Raw genomic sequence first — 25,915 nt, forward strand, 5'->3', positions numbered from 1 at the left:
CAGCTTTAGTGCACTGGCCACCTTCCAGTCTGGATAATTACATGCTGCTTACTCAAACAAGCCTACAGTTTCACTTGCACATGGTATTCCTCTCTTCCTATCCTGAAATGCAGTACAGAGCCACTGTGAGTTCATTAATAATAGAGAACTTCAAGAGTAGGCAAACCTCCATTCTGTCATACTATTTGCAAATTGTCTTAGAGCAATGTAGGTGTATAGAAAACGAACAGCCAGGCACAGTTAGACCCTGGCATTAGTGAACTATTTGAGTGCCAATGACTTTAAGCAAGGTTACTTTGGTTCCTTATACTCCTTAGAAGGTCACTAATTTTACTTTTGCTCTGAATTCTCTTTATAATCCTGTTTAGGGGTAAAACAGTAATAATCTTGTGCACATGTCCGTGGGATTTTGTGCTGTAACTTTAGGAGTTTTGAATTTCTTCTGCCACGTATTCTGAGAACTAAAGAACAAGGGGTTCCGTTTGAGACTAAAGCAACTACATGTTGCTGTTCACACATCCAGTAGGTACCTAAACTCTCATTATAGTTAAAAGCTAACACAATGCTCCACACTGAAGATTAATTTAATTTTTAGGTGAAAAGACAGCTACAGTCTGCATCTAGGACAGCACAGCAGCTCTGGGTGCTTGGCAATTACGCCCACAAGACCTCATCCAGAGAACTCTGTCTGAAAGCAAGTCCAGGTTATTTATTGCTCCTTATTGTCCTCCCACGTTATTCACTGCCGAGCCTTATCTCAGACCTCCTGCGCACGTGCAGATGTAATCCTGGACTTGTGGATATTGTACTAGAACAACCCTATGATCTCCTCTGATTCCATCGCAGTAGGTCACCTGCAAGCCTATAAAGCAGTTGATGAGTACAGACCTGCAGGTTAAGGTGGCCACTGACAGACCTGTGTGTCTCTCCTTTGCTCATAAAGCATTCAGTAATGTTCTGCCACCTCTGTCAGCACCTCTGCACTGTTTTGGTTTGATATGCGTGAGGAAGAACCAAAAAATAAGTGTAGAAAGTAGAAAAGTAGACAGCAAATAGATGAATAGCAGAAAGTAGAAAGCAAATAGAGAAACAGTGGTGATTATTATTCTTGATACTACAAATGAGATATAGGAACAAGGACAGCATAAACAGAGCGTGGCAGGAAGAGTACAGTTAAGTAAAAAGCAAGCCATGCTGTTCTAGGACGTGATGCAAGGAGATGGCCTGTCTGCTAAGGTCACCCTTGCTGGGTGTGCTCAGTATGCCAGTGAATATGCCAGAGACTTTTTAACCCTGGAGGGCAGCAAGGATGTGCTGTGTATTGATACACATAGTGATTCCTATAACATTCCCCTTCAGTCTCTGCTAGTGGAAATCATGGCACTGCCCTCCATACTGGCTTGTGTTTTGCATGGTGACAAAACCCACGTTCTTCTTTATATCAGGATGGACCCTTTATTTTTCCTTTCCAATGGTGATTTCTACCAACAAGGATAACTCCCTTCTTATTGACTGAAATTTTAACATGAAAACCATCACATTTCTTACTTTCCTCCAGCAGGGAACTTCTGTGCTTCCAACCTCTGTCATCAGTACCTTGCTGGCTGCGGCTCCGGTCTCTTTGGAACCTCAGGGAGAAGGGCAATGAAGAAAAAGATGCACATAAATCATGGCAACTGGCAAACCAGTATTAACATCCTGGCCAGTGCTTTGAAAGTGCAGGGTGCCCCAAGGGATGGTGGTATCAGAAGGCAGCTTCTGCACTCATTCCCTCATGCAAAGCACTCTGTAATATATTTCCATCTTAAATTTCTGTGACATGCTGGATAGTTTTGGATGTATAAAATGTTCTCCAATCTCATTGTCTCTTTTACACAATGCAAAGACTACAATCTCTTCGCACCTTTTAGAATAATTTCATCTCTAGCTGAGAAAATATATACATATTTCTATATTTTATACAGTTATTTAACTTATAAAATGAGACTGGGGCTAAATAACCCTACTATATTGATGTGGTTGCACTGCACTGTTTCTGTTAAAATTCAGTTGCATGTGAGTTTACTTCTGTGTTTATCCAAGTACAGACAGAGCAGTTCCTCATGAGAAAAACTCAGCATTATAGAAACAATTTGTTTTACTGATTACCCTCTGCCAACTTAGTGGAGGGAAGCCTAGGATGTGTTGACACTATTTTTTGTTCATCAAGCTCTGCGCATAAATAAAAGTTAGTTTCACTGGAAATCAATTAAGAAGACAACACAGTTTATTTGACTCAGGATAAACTCAGAGTTTTGTTTGACTTCTTCCTAACATAATAGTCTACTCCTACAGGCTCCCAAATGGAGCAATCAAAAATCACAGCTGCAAATTCAGTAACTAGCCTCCAAAGAGAAGATGTGTGCCCCCCTTAGAGAATGATCAGCATCTGGCATTAGAGCTTTGGTTGTTCTCTTTTATCCTGGAAATTGTAAGCAAATTGGAGAGGCATCAATTCAAGTTCTGGATATTAATCAGTAAAACGACATTCTTTCCAAACAGTTGTCTATTTCTGCATGTCAGTCTGAACTCAGATCTAGTCTGAGATGGGCCAGCATAAAAGTCAACATTTCAAGTCAATTTTCATGTATAATGAAGACGATTCTTTAGCAGAGATTCCCAGACACTGCCTCTGGTTTGTGGAGAACTGTGGCAATCGGGCGGGAAAGATCTTCCTCCTGCAACCAAAACCAGACATGGCTGAATCCAGAGCGTTACAGATTACCTGGCTTACTGTGCATCTTCCTGTGAACTGTGGTAGAAAATGGGCTATTTGAACCTACAGTAGTCCCCCAAGTCTTTCCACAGAATAGCTCTTTGCTCCTTTCTTGCTGACACAACTATGAGTTCACTGTAAATTGCTTTCAAACTACTTTATCAATTGGTTTTGCAAATGGAAGTTGTAGGGATATAAAGCTATCACTTGGCTTTGTACCACTGTGTTACATTAGCACCTATAAAAACTTGTGTAGCTCTCAGTAAGAAGCACCATCTCTGTACTATTAGAAATAACCAATGAAATCATGAAAAGGACCTTTTTCAAGAGACACTAGGAGAAGAAACTCAGGTTTTTGCCTTTTCCCTTGTCAGTGTGGTAATAAAAGGCATTTGTAGGCCAGGATTCAGCACTGTCTTCACCCCATGACCTATTTAATTCTGATGACAAATGCCTCATGAAGTTATATAGCACAGAAAAAAGAGATATTTATTCTAATCTATCTATCTATATTGCTTCCTATTAAAATCCTGCAGCTAATCCTCCTGGCTTCAGTTCAGCAAAACCCTTAAAAAGGAGACTATTTAAAGTTAACTTGTTCCCTGAGACAGTTTTTGCAGCTGCAGGTGATTCATGGGTCTTACAGGTGAACATCAAAGCCAGACCATGTCGAGCAACACACGTTCTGGGTATATTCACCGTCTTCCCACTCAAATTAAACTTCAGCAAAGTAGGAATTTGTAAATGTTTACCTCACTGCTTTAGATTTGACTAATAATCTAACCCTCCTGACCTGAAAAAGTATGAAATCACTGTACTGGCCACATCTCTATCACAGCCCACAGAGGAACAGAGCCTCTAAATGTCAGGCAATCTGTTTTTTTCCGCTGGTAAGGCTGCTCTGTGATGTTACTGTGAGTGACCTGTCCTATATCTCAGAACAAAATGTGTTTCTGTTGAAAATATATCCTGACACCTGTAAAGGAAGATGATTGCAGATCCTTTTAAAGGAAAAAAAAGTGAAATCATGACCCGAGGAACAAACAACAAGCACGAGTCTCTACAGACCGTAATTTTAAAGAAAAACAAACAAACACAAAATAAAGCTTTACTGCTAAAAGACACAGCATAAAAATATTTTACAAAATTTTCTGCAAATTTTTAGTTGGCAATGGTGACATTTAGCAGTCTGTTCCAGCAGCCAAGGCAATGCATGCAAGTCATTTTCTGTTTATCTGAGGCACATATTTACCAGGGGAAGCTTCCTCTTCACTTAATCATTACGATGACAAAGTTTACAATTCTCAGGCTCAAATTTATGCCCATCCAGAAGCTGCACAATGACAGATGATTACAGAAACCTTCTTGGCAATGCGCCACGGCAGGGCTGTGTATGCTAGCTAGATCTGGGACTGGGGAGTGTCCCTGGCCCCTTTCATCCATCCCACCCATGCTCCTCATGCCTTTCAGTGGTCTACCTGGGACTCACTGGCAAGCTGCACAGTATTGATTTTGAAGTGCCTCTACCTGTACAAACTTGGACTTCATTATTAAAGAACGGGATGCCACAGACCCTCAGAATGAATATTCCATTGTAATTTGTAATGAAAGAAGTCAAATGCTCTAGCCAGGCAGATGCCAGCTTTCTGGCTGCAGTGGTAATAGGGTGACCATTCCTGTTGCCTCTGGAAATTTTCTCAAGTCCAGATACCAGCACTAAGGCCCGAATTCAAATCCCATTGAAACCAGTGGGTACTTTTAGATCCTTTTAAGTAGAGCTCAGTTCTCACCCATATCTGCAATTCCTTCAATCTTTGAAAAGAAGCATAGAAGAGAATTCAAATACTGATATCCTGCATCTGCATGTAGGAGAAACACTACTGCAGTGAAAAAATCCATACGTTGTGATGTTTAAAATCATATTTATTGTATGCTTTTGGAAATAGCTATACATTTTCATTTATTTTTAACCTCTGGTAGCATCTTAGTGAACTTTCTTTGGAGCAGTGAAAGAACTGTAAACATATTCCTCTCTCTTTGCCTCATTCATGGGAGTGCCCTGTGGATAGAAGAGAAAGTATATCTGAGCCAACAACACAGATAAAGCAAGCCAAACCCTCGCCTCTTGATAGCTGTTTAGCCAGCTATATCTTTTCTAGGCAGGAACTGGTCTTTATTCAAGAAGAACTATAAGCATGCCAGTCCTGTAATTTTCCTCACAAATCTGTTGGCAGATCAAAGGGCAGGCAAGAACTGTAAACAGGGGTGTGGGACTAAAGATCCAGTTATAGCAATATACAGACCAGAAAGTAAAATTAGCTTTAATTATGGAGACATCTTGAACACTAGATATTTTTTCTTGGACTTTTGTTTCTTTTTTTTTTTTTCTTAACTAGAATGTGGTGTATTTTAAATTCATGTTTATCACTGCCATTCAAAATGAAGATTTACCTCCTTAAAAGACTGTTTTGATACTGAAATCTCTCATTACACCTAAAGTTAAATAAAGCTTTCTGTCTAAGACGATACAAAAGAGAGCGCCTCTTGGAGTTCCAAAAATTAAGAATTTTTACACCACGTGATGTCAAAAAGAAGGTTCTCTTAACTATGTACCCCCAAGCATTTCTGTAGCTCTCATCAGGCCATAGGTTTTTGCAGAGTCAATGTAAAATTTGTTGGAGTTCTTTGCATAAGTGGTTCATAACATAATACAATGACATGCAATAAAGTTTTCATCACTGCAACAGATTTTTATTAAAGGCCAAATTTGTATGTCAATTGTTCTGGTGCAACAACATTTAAATCAAATGATGTAACTGAAAACAGGGTAGCAAAAGACATGCATCTCTAATTGGGCTAAGGAAACTGATCCAGCTGAGGTGTGAAACTTAAGAAATAAGCTCTTACCCAGAGCAATTCCCCAAAGATTGAAATGTCAATAGGCAGACTTACCATTCTCAACATGTTTTCTGCAATTTTCCTTGTGTTTCATTGATCTAATGCCTTTGCCTTTTAATTAGCCTTCACAGAAAAAAGTCAAGTTGTGAGAGACTGAGCACAGAAGTATAGGGGGTGGCCGAGTCTGGTATATATCAGCACACATCAGGGAATGGGCTGGATGACAAACACAGAAGAATTTCATTTAATGTTTTAAAGTAATAAAGAGTTTAATTTATGTCACTATTTAGATCTCAAATACATTGAACTTTAACTTTATCTAAGGGAGAAACAGAAGAGACTTCAAACACACATCCAAGCCTCATATATGTATAAGTATTACATGCCAGCAGAAATGCAAGAATCTATGAATTTAAACTGCATGAGCACTGACTGGAGTTCTTTATGGACACAAGATCATATCTAACTGTCAGCAGGTAAAATCAGATCAGTCCTATTCACTGTCTGGCAAGCACACACTTTAGGCAAATGTATGTATGTACACATTGTACATGTTAACTTTTTGAAATTGACTATCAGTCATAGGTATTTGCTTCCTAGGAAAAGTGAGCTGTGCCCAACCTCAGATTAGGCACATGTGAAAAAAATCCCCCAAATATTTAATGTTGTTTTAACTCTCATGCCTGGATTGAGTCCATCTAATTTTAGGTACTTAGCTAAGAGCTGAGTGCAGATTCCAGCTGACCCAGGCTCCCTGGTCAGCACAGGGCTGGACACCCTTATTCATCTGGTGTGATGTGACCTCTCTGAAGCTGCTGGCAAAACTCCAATATTCCTTCTCCATAGTTAAAGACAAAATACAGTGGGTGATATCCTGGCAAAATCACTGGGAATTTTGCTCTTGACCTAGGTGATGTTAGAACTTTACTCAGGCTCTCCTAGGAACAGTGAGACATGGGATCTGGCTGTGTGTTTTGGCTCATAGCTATGGGTGTCCGTATGGGCGAGCAGTCTCCTGACAGTTGCCAACACAGGATCACAGGGCAAACCAGGTGGGAAGGGAGGTCAGGAAGTCTCCAGCACAGCCTCCCGTTCAGGGAGACCAGGCTGCTCAGGGCCGTGCGCTGTCAGGGCTTGGAAACCTCCACGGATGGAGCCGGCACAGCCTCCCTGGGCAACCCACACCCCTGCCCAGCCCTGTCCACCCGGGGGAAAGGGTCTCCTTATCTCCTGTCTGAACCTCTCTTCTTTCAACTTCTGCCCATAGCTCATCTCCTCCCACCATGCACTGCCATGAAGAGCCTGCCTCCAGCTTCTGGGTCCCTTTCCCATAGGTGTCGGGGGCTGCTGTGAGCCCCCACCCAAGCCATCTCTTCTCCAGGTTGGACAAGCCCAGATTCTGCAGCCTCTCCTCACAGCACAAGTGCTCCAGCCCTGAACACCTTGGGGACCCTCTGCTCAACTGCTCCAGTTTACATGTCTTGCCTGTCTTGGGGGCCCAAAACTGGTACAGCCTAACAACGGCTGACTTCTAAGAAACTGAAAGCCAGGCAAGGGTGCTATAATATAAGTAAAGGAATAAATTTCCCTCTGATCCATTATGTTGATAAATCCATGTTCGAAATCACCTTTTGAATTTCAAATTTATCCTGTCAAAAGTATTAGAAATTTATCAGATGGACAGTCTACACAGTATTGTATCAAAACAATCCATAACTGTATTAAACAGTCAGCATTTTTCTGCATGACTATTGCAAAAACACACAGTAAATTCTATGGAGATGTCTTGGTAGATTAACTCTATGTAAATATTAGACAGTGATATACAAATAAAATGTCTATGCATTTTGAAGTCATAAACCTGCTGCACTGGGAAATCTTGAAAGTTTTGCACTATGGTGACCATAAATTAGTTCATTATCAGCACAAGAAGCAACGATACTGCTAATTTTAACAAAACACCTTTTCTGAAGATACTTCTATCTAAAGATCATAAAATACATCAATCCTGAACTAGTACCCACCGCTGTGGAATATGCATACTTTCTTGCTTGTACAGTTTCAGCCTCACAACCTGAAAATGAGACAGGTAGAATTATTATTCCATTTCAACGAGGGCAAAGATTAAAGACATTATTTCACTCATTGTATTTCCAGAATAAATGCAACTAATTGTGAGAGTAAATTAGGATTCCATTTAAATAATGGTGATGGAAATGGATTCTTAAAGACTTTTTCAATTAAATAAAGAGAATTGGGAACCAGCAAATCCTGTACTATCCCATACCTGCAAAAGCAGTTGTCTTTTTGCTTCTTGTCATTTCATTTAGGTTACTCTCCCACAGAGGAACTCCAGTTCACAGTTTATAGCATAAATATGTAGTGGCAAACTAGTTAGATTTGATGAAGTGCGAACATTTTGTCATGGTCTGCCCACTCACATTCAACATCATTTGAAGATTTGTAAATTCTCTTTTGCTGGGAGTGCTTCTTGTCTACTCATTGCTTTATGTGTTTACCCTGCAAGGCAGAGAAGCATGCACAGAAAGAATAATCCTAGAAATGGCAGAGTTGAAATGCATTGGTGTTTTTTAACTTTTCATCTCTATTTCTCAGAATAACAAAGATGCTGATAAATGGGCAGGCATAGATGACATTATTTTCATCTCTCCAGTTAAGTATATTGCTAAGTCTGATATGTATTTGTCTGTGGTTTGGATTTTTTTTCAGTGAAAGGAGAACACTGATAAGAACTAGATTAAGAGATCGGGAGGCAAAAATTCTCTCAGCACAGAGTATGAAATGGGCAAGAGTAGCTGCCACTTTTTGACTGTGTTGCTTAACCCTGAGTTGGGAGAATGATACATAGTAGTTCAGCACCTTTTCTTTTTGCTCTTGAAGTTGCTGGGAGATTTCTTGCTGACTTTTGACTGTTGATAACTGTCTTCAGGTGCAGCAAGTAGTACAGATGCTGAACCATGAAGCAAAAACCTCATATATTTAGGACTGATTCACACTGGTGGAAACTGCTTCTTTTCATCTTGTGAAGATGTTTTCTTAGTCTCCAGATGCATATGATCAGTAGATACACTGATAGCCCTCGGTATTAACTGTCTTTGTAAATTAGCATCATCAGTGGTGCAACATAGATGTCTGTGAGTCAAGTATGAAATCCACAGATTTCCCTAAAGACAGCAGACACCAGCTTTTCACAGCCTCTAGCACTGGTGGGCACAGGACAAAAACAGTTGAAAGGACTGGGAGGGACAATGTAATCACCAGGAAGGGTCTGCTGTGGTCACAGGTGACCAACTATCTTCTGAAGATGTCACAGCACATCCATTCCATGCTTGTCGCTACCTCTCATAAATCACAAAATCATCTCAACTCCTTTTCATAAGCTTTTGACTTACAGTACAAAACCTTAGAGTTGTATTGGGAAGAGACAAGTGAGATCTTAGGCATGGTGAAAATGCCTAAAATATGAATCATTCACATGTTATGCAGACAAGCTTCACTTACTGTCCCCCAAAATGAACATGGGAAAAATTGATTCCTGGAGCCTTGATTTATAGACTTGTTTAACACCAAACATGTGGAAGATTATCATTCTAGCCGCCAGCACATCACATCCCCACCACTGTCTCCACAGACCCCAAAGTGATGATATTTTGGATGGCATTGCTTTTATCTGCAGATTCTGTGCTGCACATCTCCAGGACCAGAAGATTTGAAATGCGTGTGATTTACTCAGGTCTTATGTGCCCATACAATGATTTTACAGCACTGAATTTTTATTTGTAAGACCTACAGGTTACTTGTAAATGAATCTATGATTCAGCAGCCACGTGGATTGCCAACATGAATCTATATGTTGGTAAAATGAAAAGAAATTTATGGTCTCTTGGAGGACTCCCTCTTTTCTCCAGCACATACCCTGTCTTAGTTCTGATTTTCCTTCCTTTTCTACCCCTGAGTCTGGAAGGTTCTTAAGGCTTATTTTCAAAAATACATTTTTGTAAAGGTGAGTGGGTCTCCTAAGGCACAGATTGATATATGAAAATTCAGTAAATGTGATAGAAGCCAGGAACAAATGTGGTGCAGAAAAATTGTCTTTTAAATTTAGTGTTAGTTTTCCATGGGAAGTAGTGGAATTTACAGTCAGTCATTATTCAGATGTATGCACAAAATATAAAAGAGGAAATGGTTAATTGTACAGCAGCTCTGCATTTCCTTTTTTCAAGCTTGTGATTTTTCTATCTCCGCATCATATGATACAAGGCTGACCTTACAGCTCAGATGATTGTTGAAAACTTGTTTGGAAGTCTTCCATGAAAACAAGGTGGCATGAGTTGTAAACTCCTTTAGCAAATTAACAATTTGAACATTGTACTTTAAAATCTCCAATACTGCCAACAGTACATTTTCCTGTAATGCTTAGTTTTCATCTACATTTGCTCCTTTAACAGAAGAGTTCAGCTGTCCTTACAGAGCTTTAAAAAAAAAACCCTACGAATACCAATGATACTTCTTAATTTGCAGGTACTTTTCATTAATTTCAATAACTAGTGGAACCTAATCAGAGTTGCTGTCACTAACTGTGACAGCACCTGGTAAGTGACAGCAACTGCTAGCCTAGAAATTTTTCTGATAGGACAGATGTAATTATGCAAAAGTGCAGAACTATAAACCTTTTAATAGATGTAGTAGAAGCATTCTTCTAGTAGAAGCATTATGAAACATAACAGGCACATATGAGTGCCATTAAAAATCTCTGCCAAATTTTGATTGCTTAAGAAAAGAAAGTTCAAGGCCATGGAAAAACAATATGACTCTACTGTTAAATTCACTTCTCAGTTGTTGTAGATATCTTCCATATCAGCAATCCTTTAGCCTGTCATCTCTGAAAAGCCATCTGTGTTGTGCTTTATCTTAGCCAACACTATGCTGACCCTCATAATCATGTCTTCATTTCCTCGCTCTATTGTTGTAGCCTCATCATTTGTTAATTTAATGAATTAATTTACTTAAGTCAAAAGCACCTATTCCGGCCACAGGCTGCTAGTGGTTTCCTTTGAATTAATACACTGCGTAAAGCATGAATGTCACCAGCCTTCCAGGTATCAGTTCATTGAACTCGGATTTGTTCTAAATTCAAAAGTATGCTGCTTACTTCTTCGTCTCCTACAAAAAAAAAGACATGTCCCCAGTCACGAACTATATTAATTTCCTTTCACCCTCTACTAGGTCAGTTTATCTCTTAGAAGAAGTTAAACCAAACTGAGGAACCATTTCATAGTTACCACTTCACAACCAAAAAGAGGCATTGTGCCAGCACAGGTCCTTCCCCCCTGCTCTTTATGCTGCCTGCCTAAGAGCCAGCATTGTCTGTTTTTTAAACTTTACCACTAAGATGTGACAAAGGCAACCTTTCTTCTCGGAGAGGTTTCTATGCTTTTCTTCCAGAGTAGCACCAAAGAGAGACAGTAAGGTCTTTTAGCTGCAAACTATTGCTTTCATGTTTATTTATTTCAGCATCTAGCTCGAGCTTGACAGTTCCAGGGAGTTAATCTTCCTCTTCAAACCCGCCCTTTCGAGTTCCATAGCTCCTCCCTGAAGTTGCTTCCTCAGTTCTAATAAGTGGCTTTATTTTCCCAGTTTTCTATGTCAAGACAGCTCTTAATGCCCAAATGGCTAAAAACCTACTCTGCTGTCTTTCAAAAATCAGTGCTCTCCCTGGTCTATGACTGTCATAGAAGCATGCACATGCCCTTGAGTAAAACAGCATCCCATTCCCTGAGTCACAAAAAGTCCCTGAACCCAGTCATTCTTTCTGAAAGCTCTTCTGTATCCTTTTGCCTTCTTAACCTACATACAGTCCTTATTGACACGTACCAATTGTATTCAGATAAGTAGGTTTCCAAGATCTATTTTTATGAAGGATGCAATGATTCATGGTCCACAGACCACGAACAATTTACACAAGTAGTCAGCACTTCTGTGTTCTGTAGGAAACCGTCTGTTGGATTGCCTTGTTCTAGGTATTATTGCCTGGGTTTTAGCTTATTATTGTGAAAAGATATCAAAAGTCCTTGTAAAAAAATGCTGTTGTAGGATTGTTATTTGCCCATAAGATTGAATGTGGTATTTGAGACTAAAAAGGAGTCCCTCTGTTTGGATGTGATCCACATTATGGAAATGGAGAACCCCTGGTTTATGCAAAACTGTCTTGGGTGCATTATATACAGTTACCTCCAGTAGCAAATACTGAAAGAGACTGCCAAACTCTGCACCCTGTGAGAAAAGATCTTACGATTTATTTGAACATACAGTGTACCAAACCTATCTGTTTTCTGGAAGCTGCAGGTCAGTGGACAGGGTCCTTATGCTGTGGATGTGTGAACAGAGGTAAGAGCAATACAAGTTAATGCCCAGAAAGCTTTCCTGAGCTCCGTCACCATCCTGACAGCAGTCTTGATGTAGGCACAGACTGAACAGCTTTACAAAGTCTGCCTGAGTACAGAGTTCCTTCCTTTGTCACTTTTTATAAAGGAAGAACCACAGGAAACTTATTCACTCGCAGCCTCCTACTTTCTTCCTTTGTGGGCTGGCAAATTCAGATATTCAAATTCAAATCCCTCATAAATTTCAAATGAGCTTTCCAGATCTATTGCATTTTTCTTTTTCCAGTCTGTTTTGTTTTTCAACTAGAGCATTTTACCACTCTGTTTTTGGAATACTCAATGATAAACCCACAGAGAAACGTAGAGGAGTTAGAAGCGGAAATAATCCACAATTATTTCCAGGCAGAACCTGGATAAATATAGATTGATTCTCAAATAACTTATTAACCAGTGTTTGATCCAGTCTGTGAAACATTTACTTTCCCTGAGAAGGACTGATTCATGTGGGTAGAAGTCAATGCAGATCTGAAAAACAGGTCTTGAACAAACTTGTTCTTCATCACATTTCTTTCTGAATACTTGCAAAAAGCAAAGGCTTTATAATTTGTTCTCCTCATTTATTTGAGCATGCCAAATTAGGGACATATTTTGAAAACCATGATGTTTTATATCTCATATCATGAATATCCCTAATGCAGTCACTGGATTTTCTTGCAGAGTACAGTATTGAATGTTAATACATTTACTCCAGTGTGAATCTTCCCACCATGAATTCATCTTCCATAGTTTTGGGTTTTTTTCTTAGTAGAACACAGCTGTTGGAAAAATACATGAAAGTGGTGGCAATAGGCAAAAAAAAAATCTTCAGAATTATAATGAATATTCACAGCATTTGTTTACATTATTTACTCTACTGTAGATGTTTCATACGCTTTCCTCTTTTTTTAAGGTCATACTACCTTAAAAGGGTGCAGGTACTGGGTTAGAATTTGATATGGTAAAGTAGGCATAGGTCCATTACACACCTGTATTAGAGTAACATGTATATTCATATGGAGTGGGGGGCAAGTGAATGTGTAATTGCATATAAGCAACTTTTTTCCCACAGATTATATGGAGCTAACAGAATAGACTCATTTACTAGAACACACCTGTGGTTAGCCCTGAAAGCTGCATCCCTGGCACCTGTAATGTGTGAGGAAGGGAGGAAAATGTTGAGCAATGACAGCAAGGGCAAATCTGAAAGGAAGAAAAAAGCAAATATAACATTCTGTTTGGATGTAGTTATCAAAATTTGCTTTGTAGAGCTAAGGTGGCAAAAGTAAACACATGCCTATGTATCTAGCCAGAGCTCTAGTTCATTCAGTAGCAGCTCTGCAGCATTGTCCCATATCAGATGTATAACATATTTTGTTTCTAACAGTTTCTTAATGTCGGCCAAGTGGAAAAATTTTGAATTAACAAGCATGTCACCACCACATGTGCAACCATCTCAGGATGCCCCTTTTGAGCATTTGGGCTGCAATACAGATGTTTTATGTAGTAGTCAGAAATTTTTAAGGCAAATGCAAAATAATTTGAAATCCGAGATTGTTGCAAAGAAAATTAAGGTCAGTGTCTGAAATAATGGCTCACATTAGATATGATTCACACACAGTAGGCTTTATGTAGACTTTTTCTTCTCCAGTTAAGGGGTTTTTTTGCACGTGGTCAGTGTAAAATTTTATTTGTGAAAAGAAAGACAGATTTTCCGTAATCTACCAGAATTTTTAGGCAGACTTTTTTTTTCTTATTGATGCTTATTCTGCATCCTCAGTGGATTTAAAATATGATACTTTGTTGAATTCCTTCCTGTTTCTTTCTCTTAGATTTACATGCATGTGTTACTAAGGCATTATTTGTGAATGCTGCTGGCCCTGGACAGCTTCAGTTTCATTGCAGGCTTACGAAAATCCTAAGAGAATGCATTAAAAAGTAATTTTCTTTTTAGAGCTTTTTTTCTTACTCATTTTCTTTTAAAAAAACAGCTTTTATATAGGAAGCAGTAGTCATCACAAACAGCTATTTTACCTCCATTCTCTGCAGCAGAATGCTGAAAGGTGTGGAGTTGGCAAATATTGCATGACTCAGCCTGAGTTACCTCTATCACACTCCTAAATAACAATAGATTGACCTTAAGGAAATGCCATTACAGAGAACAGCGAAAATCAGGCAGAACAATAGAAAGGAAAGAAGGAGATGAGAAAATAGAAAATCCTTTGAAACAGGGAGCACTCTTCCTGCCTCCCTTCCAGTTTAGTTTGTCTAGAGGACAGCATAAGTGGTGGACTGCTAAGGACTGCCACTTTCCTGTGGAGAGACCCAAGCTTTCTTCTCCCTGTGAAATAAATATAGAAAGTTTTAATAAAAAACAATATTTGCGGATCTTTGAGTACACTTCTCAAAATTAATCATGTATTTGAGGGCCCAGGGAAAGCATCACTTTGGAGTCAGAATGCAGATCAGATCAAACCTCTTTGCCTTTATAGTCAAACTGAAGTTTTGACAACTTCTCACTTTTTTTTGGTGGTAGTGAGGGGAAGGGCTGGTACTGCTGAGTCCAGAGAAATAAGATGATCTCCCTAAAAAATTCCTGTCCTCTAGCAAGGTCCTGTAAAAGTCAGTTAGATTTGCAGCTATTCTCCATTCAGCATTTGCCTTATCAGTATTCCCCCAGGACATCCTCTAGCTTCGAAAGAGCCTGTGAGACCTGCCCAGGAGATGGAGCCCATCCCACTGCTCAAGCTCATAGCCTACAGGAATTGCAAATGACTTTTTACAGGGAGACTGAGGAACTAGAGTTTTTCTGATTAAACACTGACTGGTGATGCCTTTGAGCATGTGGTCACATAATGTGAGTACTGTGCAGTTCCCCTCTTCTCACCCACATCCTAGAAAGCTGCAGTGAAGGGGTTATATTAATACCTATTGTCTCTCTATGACCTGAAGCTTGAACAGGACCTCTTGAGGTCCCCTCCAAAGACCCCGCTCTGCTCCATTCCAACCTGTCCAAATGGCATCTGTTAGATTTGAAAGCCAAATCTGTTTAATTTTAGTCTCAACAGTATTAATGTCAATTATCACATTTGCTATTTAAAATATCTAAGGCTATTATGCAGCTGATATTGATGATGATCTTTCACAAGGCTTGGGGATCTTACTCGGATTTTGATGAAGGTTGCACCTTCTGGTCACGCAAACAACACTTAAAATTCACACTTACTTCAAGAGAAGGAGCATTACATGGTTATGTAGCTTTTTAAGGCTGGAAAGGACCATTAGATATTATAATGGCATAACACTATCTACAGAGTTTTTTACTTAGCAAGCACTACAGCAAGCTCAACTTCTACTCGACTAAAGCATGACCTGCCAGGAAGGTCTTCACTCTTGAGGAAGATGGTTGTTGCTTTCCCTGCTTTTCTAGAGGTAATCCTCTCCATTTAGCATAGTCCTTTTAAAATGGACACACAAGAAGCTTTCTAAACAAACTATCAGTAGGAGTTAAGAGTGACAAAATGCAAGAAAGCAAATGTAGTATAAATAATTAGAAAAAAATATAACTATCACAGCAACAACTGTTTCAATCAGCTGTATTGGGGCAATTAAAAAAAACCAAACCAACCAACAAACCAAAACCCAAATGTATTAGTCTTTCATAATTATTGAAGGTGATTTATTAAAAATAACCTCATTTCTAAAGAACAACTAAATATAAAGTAGATGCAAGCCTTAAGGCCTGTTTAGTCAGCTCAAAAGGTAGCACTTTTCACAAGGACTTGGCTAAAGTGTTCAAATGAAAGGAAATGTCAGTTCAGCTCTACAGGTACTAAACTATTACTTCTTTTATAACTTTAAATCACCAGTCTGACTAAAATATGACTCTGAGAGTAAGATATTCTCATTTTATGCAGGACCATGCCTGTTAATGTGATTTGCTCAACTTCTTTAGCGTATCCTCTTTGCAGAGTGAGCAATAAGAATTCACTCAGCTTTCTCTTTGAAACCAATAACAAGGAAAGGAAAGAGAGCATATGTTTGGGAGCATGAAAGCTGACTTGCAAACTTGTAGGGATGTGGAAAATTCCAAAAGCTACTATTATCGTGTAGATTAATTGCTTTAATTAATCTTAAATTTCCTTTGTAAAATGTAAAAAGCGGATCTACCCTTTCCTTAATAGGAAGCAGTTGTTCATTAAGCCCATAGAAAAGCATCCCTTAAGTACTGTTCCAGCAGCTAAATTAATTTCATTTTAGACCCCATCAAAGAATGTAATGTTTTTTCCTAGAGCTGGATGAATTAACATAGCCCCATGTTTGTGATAAAAACACAAGCATACACACACACACAGAGTCTATGCAGATAGCTCGGGCAGTTGCAGGAAGCAACTGAACTGAGCAACACTCTGGGTACCAACAGCCCATACTCCTGTTGGAGACAGTGAATCACATTTAAAAGAGGGCAGACTGTACTTAGCTTGTACTTAGTCTCGCAGCCTCCAGTCAGCCTTATCACTCAGTATACTTCACTTCCTTAGACTGCTGAAGCATAAGTCATTTATATGGTAATAGCCAAACTTAAAGGAGGATAGAAATGCTCATGCGATCCTCATGTCCAGTATAAATGAATAAGATCTTGGACTATGATCTATGTGAGTGTGTAAATCTTGCTTTTTTTTAGCAATATCTACAGCTCTGTTGATGATAATGGCAGTTTTCATTTACCTAAGTGCTTTACTGGACTGAAGTCAAACGTAATCGCTGCTTTCCTAATCCCTATGTGATCTCCAGTAGTGTCACAAGCCAGTTACTCATGAAGCTTCCTAATATTTCTATGAAAAATGGTGATAATCTGATAAATCTTATGATGAATTTTGTAATAAAAGTACAATTAGCTAACAGTAAACTTTCAAAGGACACAACAAATTTTACGTGAAAGCAAATTTCACTGTTGAGCATACAGTAGCACAAATCTAAAATCAGTTTGCTTAAATTCATATTGGTGGATTTCATAGGGCAACTTTAAAGAAAAATCATGGGGGGATAGACCTGAGTGACTTTTCACTGGAAATTATTGTTTCAGTCAAACTGCATTGGGTTTGACAGATCCTGGACTTAACTCTGTTTTGAATTCTTGCTTTCATGAAGCAGAAGGAAGACCCTTTCTCTAGGAAATTTCCATTTCTGCTCATTAGATGTTTGATAGATATACAGAAGATAACAGGCAAGAAACTCTCTACAGCTCGTTTTCAGCTTTCAAATTTAGGACATCTATCATTCACTGACATTTACCCTCATCCATATTATGCACAGGTGCAGCTTTAGCTACAAAAGCAGCTCTGCTGAATGCAAGAGAAACCCAGACACATAAAAGTAGAGTATGCCTACATGATTGGTGTTTCTACTGCCAGAACTGAAGCTTTGCAAAAATTTTTAATAACAGGATAATTACCATGTGGAAAGCCTTTCAGAGGGTAGAGTTTCAGAACTGACATTCAGAAGCATTACCTTACTAAATCCAGGAAAAGCCAACTTTTTAATACTTTCCCAATTTCAAGTTTGAAACAAAAATGAGATGATCTTATAAAAATTATAACCTCAGATCTATATGAAAATTAGTGCTTTCATGTAAAAAGAGCAATATATAAGTCTGTCCAAAACCTAAAAAGCAATTCTTTTTGCAGAGATCTGCTAGAAGTGACTGACAAGTGCTTCACCTTTTCTTTGGAGACCTTAAATTAGACATCAGATGTGAATAGCACCTTTCTAAAAGTTTTTAATTCTTCCACCTAATTGATTCTGGAATGCTCAAATTCAGTTTCAAAACCAATTACAAAAGCACATTAACAGTGGTTACACAACAATACAGCTTCATTATGGCCTATAAAGTATTCTGCCAAACACCCATTTAGATGCAAATCCTGCCTTTGTGTGTTTGAGCACATTGATGTGCAGGCAGTTGGGGTCATTACACCTATGGTCACTTATGGATCAGTGAACTCCATGACTACTGCATATACGATCAGTGAGGTGTGATGACAATAAATAAACAATTTGTATTAGAAGAAATAAAAATTTATTCAGGAAGTACCAATGTTTCTGTGAAAAAGTATCGGAAGGCGGCTGATTTTAGAAAATAGAAATTCAGGCCAAGACCTCAGAAGAGTTTCTATACCTTGTGGTCCTGGAAAAGATCTATCAACAGCCAAAATGGAGCTCACAGGGCAAAAAAGCTTTCAGGGAAACACGGTGCAGTCAGCAGTTAGGGGTTTTTAATGACATGCTGTATGATGCCTGAAGCTTGAACACTGTCAGTGGCAGGTACTGACATAATGGAAGGAGGAGAGAAGGCAGCTGAGGTGAGGGCACGTACTAATACCCTCCAACTTCGGCTAGGTAAACTAGCCCATTAGACTGCCTGAAGAGCCAATGAAGAGCTAGGAGCTCTTCTAAATGGGACCTACATCAAGAACTCAATTTACATCCCTTGCATCACCTTCTGGAGGAATCACTCCATCGCTTACAGTGCTTTCCACTTCAACATCATCCTCTTGAGGCAGAAGCTCCTGCACCTTTTTCCTTACTGTGCAAATTGAGTGCAGCTCTCAAGTTGTGTGCAGATTGCTAATATGATTGTTAGCTTAGCATGCCTTTGCCCTACAAAGAATACTGGCAGAGATTTACATGTTGGAAAGCACTGTTTCTAAGTAGCTAGTCCTAACTGTACTGATTTATAAAGTGGCTCATTACCATAAGTAAGGCTCCTAAGTGAGTGTCTCCCCTCCCACATTTACTGTTCACTTATCAATGAAAAAGTAAATAGAAATAATATCTTGGTGTGGGACCATAGTTACCATTATGTGTATTGCTTCACCAGAGCACATTGTCTTACTAGTTCTATGCTAGTTCAAGTGAGCAAAAATCATGCACAGGATTGGGAGGAGCTATAATGATTGTACCAATAATTTCCTGATGTAACAGCATTGCATGAAATGGCCAAGAAATTCATTTAGATGTTAGACAAATTAGGAGTATGTGAAACAATAGTGGTGGTACAATACAAACACCAGGTATTGGCACCTGGCAACTTCTACTTGATCTTGTAAGATGGTGATCATTCTGAGTACAGTGGAAACTCCTGAGATGCCTGAAGTGATATGGTCATTCATTCAAGATCTCCTAATTATTTCTTTAGTAGGACAATATTCCCTGGTTGGCATGTAAGTACATAAAGAGGCAGTAGGGGGGATCAAAAGAAAGAGTAATGGCAGTCTAGGTGGGAGGGAGGAAAAGAGAGGAAAACCTGGGTAAGTAGGAAGAGCCATAGCTATACTAATGACCAAAAATTTGATGTAGTGAACAACAGAGAATAAAATGTCTCAGAAAGGGAGCTGTCATAGCCAGATTTATATTCACAGATATTGAAATTATAACAATTCATAAAAATATTAGGTAACATAGGTTGGTTTTGGTTTACTTTGATTTTTGGACTGGATGTTGACATTTAAATGCAGCACTGGATAAGGATCATAGGAAGCAAAGTCACATTAGACATTGTTGGTGCAGAGACAGCAGAGGAAATAACTTGGGACTCAGTTATATAAATGGCTCATCAGGTAGCAACTTATAAAGTAATATGAATAAGTTTGGAGGCAAGGACAACAGGATCTTTGTCATACTCCTTGTTGAACTTGCTGAAAATACCATGTACCTTAACTTTTGAGATTTAGAGAAACATCTTTGTCTTCTGGGAAACTAATGAATCCTGCAGATTTTTGTGATTTCCTGGTGGATATTGTTAGAATTATATCTGATTTCAGCTTCCACTCAGGAAGTGACTCTTCTACCAAACTGATGGTATCAGCTCTCAGAGGGGGCTTTTGCTTCCTCTCCATAATGCAGAGGCCGTCATCTCTGCTTTGCTGCTGGTGCTCACTGACCACCATATCTCTCAGTGATGACTGATGAACTGAATTAGATGTGCCATAGCTTTGGAGACCCTTAAAGCCTTTTTTTAAAGTTCCGAAATTAAAGTACACTAAAGCCAAATGCATTTACTGGGTCTTTCAGCAGTTGTTTAGCTATTTGGGGACTGCATGGTCAGATCAGATTATAATGTCTTTCTTCGCTACTTTGAAAAGACAGGCAAGATAGATGTTCAGAGTTGGTGTCTCCCTGCTAGCATTTATTCCACTTAGTGCATTTGCATCTTTGCAGTGTACCTGCAAACTGCACCTTTTAAGAAACTGCAATGTTTAATAATAGGTGTGTGCAGACATGGATGGTTATCCAGGAATGTGCCAAAATGGACTCATTCTTTTGTTTGGTTTCAGAAACACTACTTAGTTTCGTGTACTTAGTTAAACATTTCTGTTATCCTCAGCCTCTAAACAAGTGCCTGTATATTATTAAACAAGAACATCATCAAATATGTCTTAAATTGCTCTTCACTAGCTCCTCGCAGACCACCAAAACTAGAAGTGATTTGCTGAGAGGGACAAGCACCTGTTTCTCATTCACTGAGATCTTAAAAGAAGCACCCACTGGGTCCCTTCCTTCTTTATCCAAAATTCACCTGTGAAATTGTCTTAGCAGAATGCTATTATTGCAAAACTGAGCACCTCTTTTCTTATCCTGATCTTAGGTGCACCAATAATTAGCTGACATGACAACAGATGAGCAGGTAATCATGTCTGTAGGTGTTGCTTGTGGCCAACTGCAATTTTCAAAGGAAATATCTTTCTTCTTTGCTTTTCTGCTGACAACGTCAAATCCAAAGGTAGTTACAAACTTTTGTGTGGGACTTTCTTTTGCCATGGATTTTGCTTAGACAGACACTGATCAGGGAGTTACAGATAGTGGCTATGAAGAAGATTTCCCAATCTCATATTAACTATCCATTGTTAATGTTAACATGGTGTCTCATGCTGACCCTGGTTACTGTGCCCCACGCCTGAAGAGCAAGAAGCATAGTTTTGGTTTCAAATAGAGACTTTCTGATCAAATACAAGTCTCTTCAGGTTTCTGGGAAGCCACAGCAATTTCTTCTTATTCTTGACATGATTAGGCTAGATAAATTCAAACTTTGCTGTGAATCCTGGAATTCAGCAGGACCAGATATTCATTCTGTATGTGGAGTCCTGTAACCTCTTACTTTCTGATCAACTTGGTGGCCTTTATTGCCATTTCAGCCTTTTAGGTCATCCCTGTTCTAGGTATTTGTTTCTATTTCAGGCTTGAAATAATCATACCCTTCATTTGTGAAGTACATCTAATTCAGGAGAGGAGAGAATACCCAAAATAATATATTGTAGAATAGGGATTTTCAGCCTACTCTCTGGAAATCCCTGAGTTCTCTAGACTATTCCTTAGAAGGTCTTTAAAAGCAAGAAGAGCAAATTCCCATATGCTATGGCACGTATGGCACACATCTGGTAGCAACACCGCTGTGTGGATCCACATCTTTATCAGAAATATGTAGGAGTTCACAAATCAAAAGAATTTGTAAAAGGTCATAACAGAAGCTACTAAAATGTGGCTACTACTGGGGTCCAATCAGTAGGCTTTCTGCCCCAGTAAATGAACTCAGAGCAAAAATCAGTGCGTTCTCCTTAAACAGCTTGCTGGATGATGTAGAGCAGAGGTTGTAAACTATGGTATGTCTCAGAAAAGTTGGTATAATGGCCCATACATGTTTAAAATCATAGAATGTCACAAAAAGACTTTGTCATTCTTAAGACCTTTTCAGTAATGTGTATTCAGATGCAAAGGAGTCATTGCTATTTGTGATTTTTGTCATATCGTTACGACCAGTTATCATCCACAAGACATTTTTTTCCTACATCGTTCTTGAACTGTTTAATATTCACCTGTTTAACACTCACCATTCAATATTTAATATTCATTTCCTTGGCAGATATATATAATAGTGAAAATTTCTTCAAAGTAGGGCAGGGAGCACTGAACATCATAGTCTTTTGGTAAATGAGTAGGAGAAGGGAAAAGGGAAACACTGCTGATATTCTGTTGTGACATCAATAACACCAAAACAGGTGCCAGCTGGATATAGCTTCAAAGTAGAACAATTCCTCTAAGTGTGGCATTGCTGTATTTTTACATACTTATTTTACACATCATCTAAGCAGCAATCAAGCTGAGAATAATTTTCTGAACTACCATATTTTTAATTTATTTCCTCTTGAAAAACTTCTTTCAGAAGTGATGTCTGGATTTAGGGGTTTGAGGTGTGTGAATCAAAAGGAACATTTTTCTTTTAGACTAGCTCATATCTTGACTAGAATAAGCATTTCTTTCCTCAGAATACATCAGTTCAAAAAGCAAATCTTAAGACACACATATTCTATAGCAAACAATGAAACTAGCCAAGAATCGAGTAGTTCAGGAAAAAATGTAGGGAATTAAAGAAGAGGCAGAAAGGTCAAGATAAGAGAAGCAGCGTGGTGTTGTGTGGAGAGGGTCCAGTGCCTCTCTGACACCCACATGGAATCATTTCCCATAAAGTGGAAAAGTTTTCCAATAAAGGTGGCAAAGCTCGTTTCCATGGCTCATTAGCCACGCAGTGCTGCGGTGCTGTTAGAGCTAAAAAAGGAAGACAGAACCTGCAAGGCCCAGGCAGGGGTCAGACAGTTGAGAGGAATAAAGCACGTGGAAAAGGAAGCGGGAGTCAAAGGAAGCAGAACAGGCAGGGGGCTCTGTTTACTCTTCCAAGTGGCTGAAAACACTCAGCACTTGCCACTGAGAATATGATTCTATTTTATTTAAGGGAATATTTGTTTAGGTGAAGATTAAACTAAGAAATTTCAGATCTATGGGAACAGGATCCTGTGATGCATTATCATACATTGTGCAGAACTATTTCTCTGAAACAATACTGGAGGTCTGAAAAAATGACAGGAAGGACAGTTACATAAAACATTTTTTATTCCATGTGGTCATGTGCTTGCAATCCCTCATTCAAAAAAAATCAGTCCAGTAGCTGTAAATACTTCATTTTCTGATTTTAAGATTCTCCTGCTGATTCTTCAAAGCTTAAATGGTTTGAAGGGGCATTTGCGAGTTCCACTGAGCTACTTGCAAAAGCACTCACAAAGAAGTACCACAGGCTTTATCGCTGCTTTCCACACACAACTTCTTATACAGAGAAGAAACCTTTTTCTGTAAGTGCAGCAACCGCTAACGGCATCTAATGAGGATCAAGGGAAAAATCAGTTCTTTCCCATGTATTTTTTCAATGCTGATAGAAAAGGCCATCTCGTTTGTGGTTTTTATTAAGAACACATAAATATATATTTTTAGAAGAGCTACTTTCTGCCTTCTATCCGACCCATTGCACTGCTCAGACACAGACCTCTATGTTCAGACAAACTTTTACTGTCCTTCTGGGCAGACACCACCAGAGAAACACGTCTCTGTCTAGTCTTAATGTGAGCACAACTGATTTTAGTCAGCAAATAGAGAAAGAAATTAACATCAAGACAGGGGACATTTTTTGTTTACTTTGTTTGGAGCATGCTGGCAAGTGAATACTTGTTATAATTTATCTGCAACAATCTGTATTAACAGTGTGAAGCTATAAAAAGAATGTCCTTTAGGATAATTTCAGATTTTTTAATGGTGATCTGTGGTTTTCTTTTTTTTTTTTTTAATATTAGCAAAGGAAAGCAGGAGTGAGCATGAGTCATAAAGGGAGGAAAAAAGAGCGAGCCAAGTTTTCAAAAGCCAGTTTTGATGATAAATGCTCACCTTGTGATCACTGATTACTGACTTTCAGGACTCAAAATGGAGAATCCCCAAATCACTAGCTGCTGTATTTCTACATACAGTTTCCTGCTTTATCTGCGTTACCAAAGGCAAATTGCATGGGACAAGATCCGGAGAGAAACCCTAAACCCCTGGCCCTAGCAGGGCGTCAGCAGAAAGTGCGTTATTTGCCCTCGCAGCGGTCAGTGGGGAGAGCTGACAGCACCAGGAGGGTGCAGGCCAAAAGATAAACGCTTATGAGTTTAGGCATGTTGAGAGCTGTACAGGATCTTTCTGAACCCTCTTTCATCCCATAGGCACATAATTCTGGATAAATACCCTTTTACACCTCAAAGGAGGCTCTTCTAAACCCTCCAATGAGCCCAGCCCCTGAACTCCCACAGCTTTCAGTTGGATTTGATGCTTCTGAACCGGGCATCAGTATCCTTCCTTTTCCTGTACACAAGAGGATACATAATTTAGCTCAGTGACCTAAAAGAGCTTACCACTGGTAGCAGGGTATAGGGAAAGGGGTGACTGGTGTCCTGCCTGCTCTACCTCAGAGCACGTCTGTACTGAGCAGGGGGCTGGGGGCCCTACTTGGAGTGCTCAGCCGTGAGGAGAAAGTCTAGCTGATTACCCCTAGCAGTGAGCTGTGCAATAACAGTTAAACTCTTTAATATTAGCTGTGGTTTCATATACAAAATATTTATATTGCTTTTTCTACATTTTTAATGAAGCGTCTACACAACTTTGGCTGGTAATGCCAGAGACAAACATTCTGCTTGCACACACCTTGGCAAGTATGTCGTGTAATTTTCTTCTCCTTTTTTTGAATTGCTAAAAGCAATTACCAACAGAAATTCTGCTTTTGAACAGTTCGTCTGTTCATGCTGTTTATATCTGAAGTTGTAATCCTCAGCTTTTGACCAAGGTCTATAAAGATAATAATCCTGTTTTATTAACACAGATCCCTGGAGTTCAGACTCTAGCTCAGTTGTTGCTATTGCAAAACCCAAGTAGATCAGGCAAGACTCCAACAGCATGCCAGTCTGTTAGACATCAAATACTGTACCTTGTTGTACACGATTATGAAGTTGTGGTGTTTTATGTTGTATGTACTACACTGCTGAATTTCTGGGACTGCAGGCCTAGTTTATCATTGCATTGATCTTTGTCTTGACCTGTTCTGGGAATGCAAACTGCTGTTGTCCAGGCTGGCTTTAAGCTCACATACAGCTGTAACTGCCTGTGACACCAGAGCATCAGGCTTCCTGCAAGGGTGTTCATCCTAAGGATGGTGTTCCTGTGCTAGGCTTGCTGTCTAGGCTTGCTTTTAAGACTTTGCTTTGCTGGGCTGTACAGACCTCACAGTCGTTATATCTGTGTTTATATTTAACTCTGTGATTTTTTCAGACTGTGCGCTGCAATTCATAACACCTCACAAACAAGAGCTGCTGTAGGACTTGGTTTGAAATGTGTGACAGAAGAACATACTGGTCTGGCGGGATTCCTGTAGGAAAGTGATCTCAGTCTAGTAACATATTGCCAGTCATCTTGCTTCCTACGTACACCTCATCTCTGCCAGTCCCAGCCGGGGAGCAATCCATGGATCTGGTGGGTGCACTGCTCCGATCTGCTAGTGAATGGCTTAGAGAGCCTTTGGAGTGACGTTTCAGTGCCTCTCATGAGATTTTAGCTGCAGAAACAGCAGCTCCTTTGCTGTGCAGAACACTTTCTCTTAGTCCCCTCTCATGGAGATTTTATCTTTTGCTCCTCACTGTTTTCTATAATGTAGTCTCAAAAGAAATTACTAATTTGTGGTGTCGAATAATAAGCTACTGAAGAACAAATACAAGCAAAAATAGATAGTACTTTTGATACTGTAAAGGCAGAAAATGTGCAAATTAAAATATTTTAATGTTATATAAGAGCTCAGCAAATTAGTCATGTCTGTTCATTATGTAAAAGATTAATCCATTTGAAAAAGAAACTTCTAGACTTTGAGAAACATACATTTCTCGGAATACTTGTTTGCTCCAGCAACAACATTAAATTG

At 39.2% G+C, this 25,915-nt stretch overlaps 1 long non-coding RNA gene across 2 annotated transcripts; it reads right to left on the reverse strand.

Annotated features, from left to right (window-relative positions):
• Window positions 1-4,726: 4,726 nt before the first annotated feature.
• On the reverse strand, window positions 4,727-23,976 carry LOC104832153. 2 transcript variants are annotated; one of them, XR_774384.1, is made up of 4 exons: window positions 23,860-23,976; window positions 13,209-13,296; window positions 5,708-5,869; window positions 4,727-4,814 (listed from the first exon to the last, which is right to left on the reverse strand). It is a non-coding gene; the product is annotated as an uncharacterized LOC104832153 (long non-coding RNA). The 2 variants fall into 2 exon arrangements; XR_774385.1 differs by lacking the exons at window positions 13,209-13,296; window positions 23,860-23,976 and adding an exon at window positions 7,941-9,764.
• Window positions 23,977-25,915: the final 1,939 nt, after the last annotated feature.

Source organism: Haliaeetus leucocephalus, unplaced genomic scaffold (assembly GCF_000737465.1).
Source record: "Haliaeetus leucocephalus isolate CR32 unplaced genomic scaffold, Haliaeetus_leucocephalus-4.0 Scaffold239, whole genome shotgun sequence".
Lineage (NCBI taxonomy): Eukaryota > Metazoa > Chordata > Aves > Accipitriformes > Accipitridae > Haliaeetus > Haliaeetus leucocephalus.